At 40.2% G+C, this 12,239-nt stretch overlaps 1 protein-coding gene across 3 annotated transcripts in view; it reads left to right on the forward strand.

The window, feature by feature from the left end:
- The first annotated feature begins 2,766 nt into the window (after window positions 1–2,766).
- Window positions 2,767–12,239, forward strand: part of LOC102292780 (aryl hydrocarbon receptor nuclear translocator-like protein 1-like) — a 32,229-nt gene continuing 22,756 nt past the window's right edge. The window contains exon 1 of one of the 3 annotated variants that reach the window (XM_014335508.2): window positions 2,767–2,920. The gene's annotated coding sequence lies outside the window, so the exon portion shown is untranslated. 3 annotated transcript variants of the gene reach the window in all.

The raw sequence follows: 12,239 nt of genomic DNA on the forward strand, positions 1-12,239 counted from the left end.
GCCATAAAAAAGAAAGCAAGTATAATAGACTGCATTCTTTCTCGGAGCCTCGGTGTCCTTTTGGTGTATCACCTCCTCCCTCCTGGCTCACAGCTTCTTCTTCTTCTTCTTGGTTGGCAACCAATGTTAAGGCGCATTACCGCCCCCTGGCTCACAGCTCAGTGCACATTTAGATGAGAAAATATATATTTGACACATTTAAGGAAAATACTAATAAAATAAAATAAAAATGTTCCCTTTAGATTTTTTTTGCTGTATAAAATAGTTGTTTTCTTTTACAATCATTCATCTTAGCAGTAGGATTTACATTAAAAGAGAAACAAATTAAGTTTGAGTGAAAATATACATTTTTGCACTCTCTGGTCAACTGACTCATTGACTCAAATGACTCAAGAAATCCGATTCACTTTGGTGAGTGACTCATTAAAACTTGATTCAGTAAAAAGAATCGAATTTACCATCACTAGCACATAAATAAGTTACATAATATTCAGTACTTACTTTTAAAAGTTTACTCTTTGGCCTCTCCGATTCAGCCGTTTTTTTCGGCAAAATTATCCACACCCACCGCAGCGCTATGGAGTCTGGGATATGTTGGGCCATGAAGTCTACACCGCCATATCCTTAAAATTCAGGAATACATTTGAGGGCTGCATTTCGAGCAGCCTTCGTCGCGTCGCTGTGACATAATCGGCCTTAAAATGCGGCCTTTAAGGCTGCAGACCCTGAATTGGGATACAACCTGTGTTTCCTGCACCCTCTGTACTACTTGAACGTCATCTTCAAGAATGTCTCAATTCCAGAAAATAGTTACTCCATATTAACTTAACTACTTCTGAAAGGTGGGTTGTATAGTGTATATAGTATATTATATAAATGGGTCCAGCTCTTTTTTTTTTTACCTTCATAACTTTTGAAGTACAGGAGACACCCACCTGAAAAAAGCCACAATCTTCTTTTGCACAATTAGTTTCATAATCATAGTTTCAAGTGTTATGAAATCAGTTTTACCCCGGTTCTTTTTATTCCTCAGGCATCCAGAGACGGCACCGGAACTCAGTAATTATTTCACAAAACCTTTATTCATCTTTATTCATCTTCGTTTAAGCATGCATCTTCTAGAAGGGAAGACGTGCAAGGCCGGTGTCCCTCTGCAAATCTTCCACCTCTTTGTTAGTTACAGCCAGCTTTATAGACGTGACCCCATCATAAAACCCCCATGATGTGCTGCAAACTCTGTGTGTCTGTGTGTATGCACGAGCACGTGAGTGCCTGTGTGTGCACGTACCCGTGTGTATGTGTGTGCACATGAGTGAGTGTCCATGTGGGTGTGGGTGCGTAACAGTTAAAGCACTGTGTGTGTGTGTGTGTGTGTGTGTGTGTGTGTGTGTGTGTGTCTGTGTGTGTGTGTGTGTGTGCGTCGTAACAGTCAAAGCACTGTGTGTGTGTCTCTGTGTACGTGACTTCCTGCCGGTCATAAAAGTAATCTCCTCACCCAAGCTACACCAAATTCCTTTAGACAACATACAAAACAGAGTTAACATATTACAAACACTGAGACCCCCACTCTGCCTCCACTGGGCCATTGGCCTCTTGTTGTTTTACATTTACAGATAAGCATGTGGAGAGTCTCCTGCAAACCTACTTCTAAGTTATAACAATTATGCATTTTTATTAAAGGTACAAGCATCAGCATCAGCAACCCCCAACTGTAGCTTCCTGTCTCCTTTTATGACACCAGACCCCCAGTGTCCATAAATTCCTTTCTCTCTAAACAATTACACACACTCTCAGGCCTACAGCTAAGCCAAACTAAAACACAGACCAATCCTTCCTTATTCCTGTAATCTAAACAAATTTAACACATCATATCATAATAATTATTTTCTTGTACTCACACAAGTAACAATACTGCACCAACTTAATGTCCGTGATTTAGAGTAAGAGGAACAATCAGTGGTATACTGAGTCCCATGTCATTCCCCAATTCGTTACTGGACCAAATGCACTTTAGGAATTGAAATGTCCTTCAAAATGTGTAATGAAATGTGTTTTCGGATTACGGTGAGAAAAACAGAGGAGAGAGGAGGCAGAAATGAGAGAAATAGGAAAATCCCTTAGGTTAAGTAATTCCTTTTGTTCTGTTCCCCTCTTTTGGTGTCTCTTGCTCACCTTTTTACATCTCCATTTTGGTGTGGTGTCTGGACTCCAGGATCTACAAACTTTGTTTCAATAAAATTTATTTCAGGCTGTTAAGAAAGACCAAACATAACAAAACAGAATCAAATAATTGAAATGAAGCTCCGTGATAAACAAACAAGAAAAATTGAGTCATAAATTTGCATTTGTGGTTGTGGAACTTGAGAAGGACTTGATATGTCACATCAAGTTAAGCCACCGTCTTAAGCAAATATTTCTGTAGTAAATGAAAATTTCAGAGAAAAAAATTGAATAAAAAGTACATTAATGTTTTTTCTAAAATGATGAAAAATTATTAAATTAAATGGGATTTTTTTTCTGAACACTAGTTACGGAGCAGAATAACCTCCAGGACAACCTGTGAAATGAGAAGAGAGGTTAGGTTCGTCACGAAGTGGGAGGGCGCAGTGGACGGATTGGACTCGGGCCTACGGCTCACACACGGCTAGCGTCTGCGTTCCCTTCATCTCCGACCGTCATTGGCTAACGAGCACGTCGGTCATTGTTTCCCAGCCTGAACTCGCGTCTGATTGGCTGACAGGACACCTACGACGGTAGGGCAAACGCTATTGGTTGAAAAACTAGGTTAGTGGTCCGACAGGCATGACGGTGAAGAGAAACTGGGTCACCGATTGAAAATCGTTTATGTCACACTTCTGTGTGTTGCTATTACATATTACCAGCGGCGTTCAATGGATGGATTAGTCCCCCTGGATCTTTTGTAAGTATAACACAAGAACGAGGATATGTTTGTTGACGCCGCGTCTGTGTGACTTTGCTGGGCTTCAGTCTGTGATGGATATCGTCGATGTTTTCCCAGCGCTGTGGTCATGTCAGTGTGGTTTTCTAGAGCAGGAGGAGGGACTTTAGCTTTGCTGGCCAAGTCTTGACAGTCAGTAGCTAGCAGTGAGCTGTATGCTAATGTTAGCAGACGGGGGAGAAATCGCGTTATGGTCAAAAAGTGCGGAAAACGCCTTTAGTTTGGCGGGGTTGGTTTAAGTGGTGCCAGGAATCGCCGGGACTTAGAGGAAGCTCGGGCGTGGGTAAGTGCCGGTCAGTGGCTTTCAGTTTATTAACTGAACGTGACCCAAGTGAGTAAAGCTCCAGTGCTAGCGCATTAGCTGTGTAAAACGGGCCTTGGTGGGTATACTCGGCAGCATCTATCCTGCTCCGGTAACTTCAAAGCCTCCATTGCTTGTCTCTTTAAAAGGCCTCAACGGTACTGTGCTATTCTTCTATTTATTTGGAGACCTGTGCTTGTCTTAAGTATCGCGACGGTGTATGCACTTGCTGTGGAAATGTGGCCACCGCTAGGTGTCTCTGCTGTGGTTGATCAAAGACTATTTGATTGGGTTGTGGTTATACTATGCATGTAATTAGTGTATTATTTAAGCAGGAGGATATGGGGTGTGATAGATAAAATAAAATCCGAAACAAAACCTAACCAAACCGCTCGAAAGCTGAGTGAGTGACGATTTTAGTTGTTTGTTGTTACACATCTTGGGCATCATAAAAGGGTGGACGTGGCTTAAAAGTGAAACAAGTGCAGAAGGCCTAATGCCCAGGGATGTCAGCTTGGCAAGGCTAATGAGCACCAGAGGGCGATACCTGTGGTTGTAGAAAAGCCTTCCTGTCCTGTATAAGTCTATGGGAAAACTGCCCTCTGGCCTGGCATCAATAAACACTTTCCTCATGTGTTTATGGGCACGGCAACTAATTTCAGGTCACATTGAGTAAGACGTCAAATCCATTTTCTAATGTACTGTCATTATTAGAGACAGACAGGAGGCTTAGGTGTTAGCCAATGAGCATGCAGGTCTCCTTGCATGTCATACCTGGTTTCAGAATACCAAGGCGAGTCCTGCTGAGGACCAGCTGGTTTTGACTGGGAGGATATGAAATGGTCTTGAGCAGGATAGGAAACAGTTGGTTGTCACTGTTGATTCATCATCTGAGTCACTCTCACCACACTGAAGCCTTTTTTTAGTACACAGGGTTTATGGATCTATTTGGGGATACATCATATTAAACCTTTGGACGTTGTGTTAAAGGCAGTTTGCTGTTAATCTTTTTTTTTGTTGGATTACTGTCTCGTGTGTTAGTTTGACAGGTGCACCTTGTGTTTTTGTAGTTTCTCATGCCTGCCTTGAGTAGATTATCCATTAACTGTTTCACCACATGAAAGGCACTTGCTGTGAACTTCAGACTGTGTCTTTGTTTTTGTTTCTAGCCAGGTAGCAACCTATATCAGATCTTATCAGTACGGATCTATGTAGCCACAAAGACATTTTTACAGCAGACATTTGTTGTGATGACTCAGAAGGGTTGCAGTTAACCATCCTGTTGATCATGAAGGCCAGATGACAAACTTCTGGTTTCTATGAGGAAACTGTATGATATAAAACGTTATAGAGAAAAAGATCCTTGTCATAACTATGTGGATGCTAATTTAAATTAACTGGAGATCATTCTAAGTAATTATGTGAGAGAGACTGTCACACTAAAAGTGTCTTGTATTAAAATGTATGTGGAAAATTCTTCAATGCCTAATATTGTGGTAGAAGTATAACGTTAGTGGGGGAAAAGCTTTTTAAAACCTTATTTTAGGGCAACCTTAGTAAACTTATTAAACATATTTTTTTTAATGAGATTTAAGTTGTGATCCTACACATGTAGCTGTTATTTCCTGTTAACCATTGTAATGAATATTCATTTGGATAATGCTTCAACATAAGAGCCCACAAGTGCTCAAGGAAAGTGCCAATTGGTGAGGCTTGCTTAAATGAGATTACGGGACACAGTTTATTTAGAGGTGAATGTATGAGAGCTACTGAAAATGTCCTTCTTAAGGGGTGAATAGCATTGTCAGTAATGAATAATAATAAATAAAGGACATGGCACGGAGGTGTAGTTTGTAGCGCTGATGCCTCACAACAAAGTTTGGATCTTCTGATCTGCTGAGGTCTTTCTTTGTGGAGTTTACACATTCTTTATGTGCCTACATGGGCTTCTTCTGGGTACTCCCACTTCTTCCCAAAGTCCAAAGATATGCATGTTGAGTTTACTTGTGACTGCAGGTGAGAGATTGTGTGGTTGTCTATCTCTGTGTCGGCCCTGTGATGGTCTGGCAACCTGTCCAGTGTGTGTACCCCGCCTCTGATCTTATGATAGCTCCACCGCATTTCCCTAAGTAGGATAAGCAGTTAAGAAAATGGATGGATGTAACCAAGGCACCCTGCCAAGTTTAATAAAGATGCCTCCTGTCTAATTCCCAATAGGAGATGTTGGCCACAGTGACTGGCCATATGCTTTGGCCGGACAAACCTAACGAGCCATGCCATTGACTAAACAGAGAGGTTCCACATCCATCAGGAAACCCTTGCATGTAACTAAGAAGATACGATGCTTGACACTTACTTATTTCTCCCCTGTAAGCTACTGTGGTTTAAAAAAGGGAAAAGGTAAAGAATTGTTGGGGTTGAAAGGAAAATTGATCAATAAATGTGTTTATCTAAATAAAGAGACACAAGTAGCAATAACAAGCCAAAAGATTTTAACTCGTGTAAATACAATAAATAAATAAAAAACAATTTTTTCCATTGTACTTCAAATAATGCATTTTAATGTAATTTTTTTCCTGATATTAAATAAATTAAAATCTAATTTCTCTAAAAACAAAATGTTCTCAGGTGTATGTTTAAGTATGTTTAAAAGGAAACTTAACCTTATCCTTGGCTGGACTAATTTTGGTCTCCAAATATGCAGGTTTTTCAGGCCTGTATATTATCAGGCCTGATTGGTCAATTTTCCTGAAATCCCAAGGATTCTTTCTGCACATATTGCTCATTATTCCCCATTGCATATAGATTGCATAAGGGATTCGAAGCATCCATCCATGCATCGATCTTCTTATGCTTGTCCAGATCAGAATCACAAGGGTGTTGGAAGTCTAACCCAGCTGTCCTATTCTATACACCATACATTTATTCTGCTGGCATACACAACACAAAGTGGGACATGTATTTAGTGTTTATAAAGGGAGCTACTTCAACAAGCTCCACCAAAAATGCCAGCTTATAAATATGCAAAACAATAAGCAAGAAAACAGTTTCCACTACATGTGGAAACAAGAAACGTGTTTACCACCTTAAACAGGCCGTTGAGTACAACTGTGAAATTGAGGTATACAAGAAGGGGTTGCTAGGTGGATGGAAATTATTTACTGCTTTTGTACTCAAAATTGACTTACAGTCACAAGTAAAAAAAAAAAAGAAAACCCCCTTTCAAATCCCAAAGTAAGGAAAAAAAAAAAAAACAACCGGGCCCCAACAAACTCCAAAAAAATGTTAAATACAGTTTGTGTTGAGGAACAACTCACAACATATTGCACTGTCATTTATTTAACAAAAACTAAAGTAAAAACTGAGTATCCCCCATGGTTCAGTAGCTTGTTGGGACAGATGGCCTCACATTGGGCTCAAGAATACTTTGCTTACAAAGGAGCTCGTGGTTGCCTTAATTACTGCAAGGTGCCCACATCATCACCCCTTCAGGTATGAGGTATTTTTGCCGATATGCTGTGGTTTGGTTTTGACAAACGTGGTGCTGTGGATTTTACCCAGACATTTTCAATGTCCAATGAACGTTGTTCCAGAAGTCATGTGGTTTGCTCAGATGTAATTTTGCTAATCTAAGTCATTTGCCATGTTCTTTTTAGAGAGATTAGGTGTTTGAAAACCCTTTAAAATAAGCTGTATTTGTTCAGTCTTTCTAATTTTACTGTTATGAATTTTAACATTTAACTCTTAACTGAGAAGTTTCTCTGACTTTGGGGTGAATTTGCTTGGACGACCACTTTTGTGAAGATTTTATGAATGTTTTCCTCTTGTGAATAACTTTGTCAAATAAAATGATAGACACTGTATTGTTTAGTAGGGCTGCCACAAACGATTATTTTGATAGTCGACTAGTCACCGATTATTTTTGCGATTAGTCGACTAATCAGATCATCATCCATTGGACGTAAAACGTACAGCTTATTGCACCAGCATGCGTCTGCTCTTATATAACTATCATTAGCTTACAGCTTGAAGTGTTTAATGTATGTGATAACTAAAAATAAAGACAAGATGATAGTTTATTAAACTTTTAATGAATTTTTCAGATTGTCTCGGTGGAGTTTAATAAACTCAGCCATCTCTTCTTTCTATGTGAAATATAACAGGACACTGGAGTAAATTCTCTACCATTTCACACTTCTGTTTAATCAGTTCTCTGTTTGACGTTTATTCAGCTGTGTAAAAACTATAACTTTAATCTCAGCCAAACCGATTTACTGAGGAACAAATAAAACACTGAAAAAAAGCCAAACAATAACATTTTTAAATTATCTGAGTGGCTTTTATATCATGTTTAACCTGAGTAGCGAAAGACTGCGGCGGGTTTGAAAATGATGTCCCGGGAGTTTGCCGTTCTCACCGGCTCTAGTGAGCCTTGAACCCTCTAGTTATTGAGCTGGTGGGTAACAGACGTCTCCGAAAACGTCGGAGCACTTTTGCAAAAGTGTGATGTCTTGATAAACCGAGCAGATATTTGAAGCTACACAGCTACATTCTCGCCTGAAAATATGTTAAAAGTTTATTTTGTGACCCAGAAATAGTAATAAGAGTAATATTAAAACTAAGTAGCTGCCGCCATTGTTGGAAACTGGAATTGGCTGGGCCGCGCTATGAATTCTGGGATAGGTTGGGCCACGAAGGATACACCCGACCCATCCTTCAAATCTGGGGAAATGAAGGATGCATTTTTCAGCCACGTTTGGGGAAGTCTTCGAATTTGGGCATGCTTCGCCGTGTCGCTGTAACGTAATTGGCCTACAAATGCGGCCTCCGAAGGATGCGGCCGCTAAATTTGAACACAGCTATAGAAACCGGACACTGCTCTCTTCTTCTTCTGGGGTTTAACGGCAGCGGCATCCCTGGACATGCAGTGCTGCCATCTGTCTGTTTCAGTCTCGTTATTACACTCTTAAATCCTACTACTTATTCCTGTGTCTTTTCAGGATCTTACAAAGCTTCAAACGACACGTCAACGATTTTAATAGTCGACTAATCGTGGCAGCCCTATTGTTTAGTAATGGCCTTTCTATTTATTACTTTGTATTGTAATAAATAAATATAATGTCATTGCCATCTATAATAATTACCTGCCTTGTGTCAAAGTAGATTTCAGATATCATGGCAACAAGAAAAGCAAAGATTTAAAACTGGTGTCTGTGGCTGCTGGTGCTGTCATATCATTGTGATGGGTCTTGATGGATGGGGTCTATTATTACTATGAGGAAAGAGGATCGGTGCTTATTGTGTCACTCAAAAGTGAAAGTTGGTTTCGCTCTTGTCGCTGCACATGTTGTTTGTCGCCACCAGCACTGGCTTGAGTGATTGCATAATCTCTTTGCCATTTGAGATGTCTCTCAGTTAAGGTGCAGTTATTGACACTCGCTCTATGTAACAACAGACTGGGCACTATGTGACGTTTACCCTGTTGAACACTAGGGCTGCCACAAACGATTATTTTGATAGTCGACTAGTCACCGATTATTTATGCGATTAGTCGACTAATCAGATCATCATCCACTGGACGTAAAACTACAGCTTATTGCACCAGCAGCATCTGCTCTTATATAACTATCATTAGCTTACAGCTTTAAGCTTTTAAGGTGCTAACTAAAAATAAAGACAAGATGATAGTTTATTCAATTTTAATGAAATTTGCAGATTGTTTCGGTAAAGTTTAATAAACTCCTTGCTATCTAAAATATAACAGGACACCGGAGTATATTCTCCAGCATCTCACACTTCTGATAATCAGCTGTCTGCTTGACGTTTATTCAGCTGTGTAAAAACTATAACTTTAATCTCAGCCAAACCGATTTACTCAGGAACAAATAAAATACTAAAAAAAAAAAAAGCCAAACAACAACATTTTTAATTTATCTAAGTGACTCATATATATTTAACCTGAGTCGCGAAAGACGGCGGTGGGTTTGAAAACAATTTGCCGGGAGTCCGGTGTTCTCACGGCGCTAGTGACCTAGCCCCCGGCTAGCTATCGAGCTAGTGGGTAACAGACGTCTCCGAAAACGTCGGAGCGCTTTTGAAAATATGTGGTGTCCTGATAAACTGAGCACGATATTTGAGGTTTACACAGCTACATTCTCGCCTGAAAATATGTTAAACGTTTATTTTGTGACCCAGAAAGAATAATAAGAGTAATATTAAAACTAACTAGCTGCCGCCATTGTTGGAAACTGAGCTGGGCCGCGCTATGAATTCTGGGACACAGCTGCTTCTTCTTCTTCTTCTTCGGGGTTTAACGGCAGCTGGCATCCTTGTACATGCAGTGCTGCCATCTTCTGTTTCAGTCCGTTATTACACTCTTAAATCCTGCTACTTATTCCTGCGTCTTTTGGGATCTTACAAAGCTTCAAACGACGCGTCGACTATTAAATCAGTCGTCGACGATTTTGATAGTCGACGTAATCGTGACTAGTCGACAAATCGTGGCAGCCCAATTGAACACTCTCCAGCTGTAGAGTATTAATTCATTACTTTTTCCATCATAAACTTATGCCTTTGTATTTGAATAACAGCAGTAATGACTGCTATGTTACTCAGCACAAGAACAGAATATATACATTTCTGCATTTTCTAGCCACTCGTCTCAGAACACAAAAAGCAGTGTGTGCACAGCATTGTCATGAGTGCCGCCATCAACCGAGGTTGGACTTGTTGGCATGCCGGATGCCTGCATGAGTGTCCCAGCTGGATCAGCAGCCATGCATATCCATGAGAGCACAATCTGTGATCTGATTGTTCGCAATGGAAATGCTCCAACCTGTACTCGGGCCATTTTTGTAGCAGCACCTTGACCTGTGCTTTTTTTTTCCAGCTGGACAGGGCGCAATCTCATGCTGCCAGAGAAGCACAGGTCTTTCTAGATAACAAGCATATCCAGACACTTACTTGGACCTGTTGCCCTGAATCTGAGATTATAATTTCCACATACAGCGCTGCTAGGGTCTTCTTGGGTCAGCACTGTTGAGCCCTGAGACTTGACAACCAGACTTTACTTCCTTGTCAGTGCTTAAATTTAAATCGGTTGTTTATCATTTGTTTAGAAATGTAGCTGGGATTGTTATCGTTTGGCAAGACCTGCCCAGTGATGATGAGAAACTCAAACTCGGCACACAGTTAGTTCTTGGCTGTAAAAAGCTGAATGTGAGCACACTGCACTCAATCTATGCAGTAAACCCTTTCACATCCTTGCAGACAGGCTGCTACACCCTGACTGCTGCAACAATACAAACCCCAAATATGCACGTAAGATTTGGTGACCTCACGTAGAGAAATTCCCAGAATAGCTCCACCCACGAATAGAATTAAAAGAAAACACCTGTGTGAGTGTGCAGGGACTTAAAGTCTGACATAGTTGTACCTGTATATCAGGTTGTTTTACAGGTCAACTTATTGTAGTCTCTTGCATATTTCAGAACTGCCTGTATTGTGATGTTTGTCCTAAGGATTGCATTGTACTGTGAGTTTTATTTTTTATTTTTTAATTAAATTGGTCATTCAAAAGGGGCACATTTAAAGCTTTATGAGTTTAAAAGTCACCAGTTAAGAGTTAATGCTGAGTGAAATCACATTACAAGTACCCACAGAATTATGTCATGCTTGCAGATTCCATCTGTGGAGCTCTGAAAGCTGTAATAATTTTTAAAACTTTTTTTTAAATGACTCATGTTGGGGTTGAAACTATTAAATCTCACAGGAAGCTGGATATAATAACAGTCGTTAAAATATTCCATTTTATTTCACTGACCAGAGGTCTTTGCACAAGCCAGTGTACAGTTTTGATATTTCTGGGTAAGAGAAGACGAGAGTGCAAGGGTTTCGGTTCATCCCTGTTTGAAGCATCGAGTATTAATTTGTAGTGTATTTGATATTTGTAAAATCTTTTCACATCTTTACAAAAACGTTCCATCACTGGCCATGGTGGAAGTATTTGGGAGATTTGGCAGTTGACTTGCCGGCTGGATGCGTCTTTCGTGTATGAACGGGCTTTCTGCCCGCTTCCTGACTGTCTGAGTGGGTGTTTCCCTGTTCAACAGGGAATCAAAGCAGAATGCCTTGCTGACTCACTGATGAAGTAGAAGTAGGTGGTGGATGGAAATCGAGGCTGGCTGGTTAGAGACCATAGAGATTGGCTGACCCACTTTTTACTCCAGCACCAGTTCCTTTCAGTGCTCAATCATGACATACTGGTTTTCCCCTTCTAGCCCAGGGCTTTGTCCCAATAAAAGAGCTCACCAAGCTCGTCCTGACCTAGTACTCTCCTGCCTGCATCTTGAGTTTCACATTGTGTTGTTACTGAAAATTAGATAGTTGTTTTATGAACCCGATCGGCACTCATTCTACATCTATCTTCATCTACTTTTTCTAATAAAGGTTCATTAATATTACACTCTTAAGATTGGAATTGATGGATACACCTGTTAACTAAAGCTGAAAAGATCTTTCTCCGTAACTTGTCTCTACACACAGACGTCATTTTGACATTTTCATAAATGTAAAGTAGAATCTTTACCCAGTTACTCCTCACATTTCTATAGCACAGTGGGAACAGCTGGGTAGCTCACCGTGTTGGAAAATACTTTTTCTTAAATCTCATACAGGTCTATGTTGGCAGCCGTGTTGCCACCTTAATGTGCTGCGCTTCTCCCATCTCTCCATCACTCAGGCATTTTCTGAAGCAATGTATCCAGTTAATATAAAGCTACTGACAATGAAACTGAGCTTGAATCTGTGCAGGAGATATACTCCAAAAAGTGATTCATTAATTTGCTGGGACTAATGAGTAAATATTTTGCAGAATGTGACTTGTAGTTGGCTTTTATCTCGTACCAGAATGAATGTTTAGCCCTGGATTTTGAGTGTGTTACTTGAATACATTTTGCTTACATTTAGAGATTGGCGACA

This window comes from Haplochromis burtoni, unplaced genomic scaffold, assembly GCF_018398535.1.
Source record: "Haplochromis burtoni strain Fernald_Lab_line unplaced genomic scaffold, NCSU_Asbu1 Contig_112, whole genome shotgun sequence".
Classification (NCBI taxonomy): Eukaryota; Metazoa; Chordata; class Actinopteri; order Cichliformes; family Cichlidae; genus Haplochromis; species Haplochromis burtoni.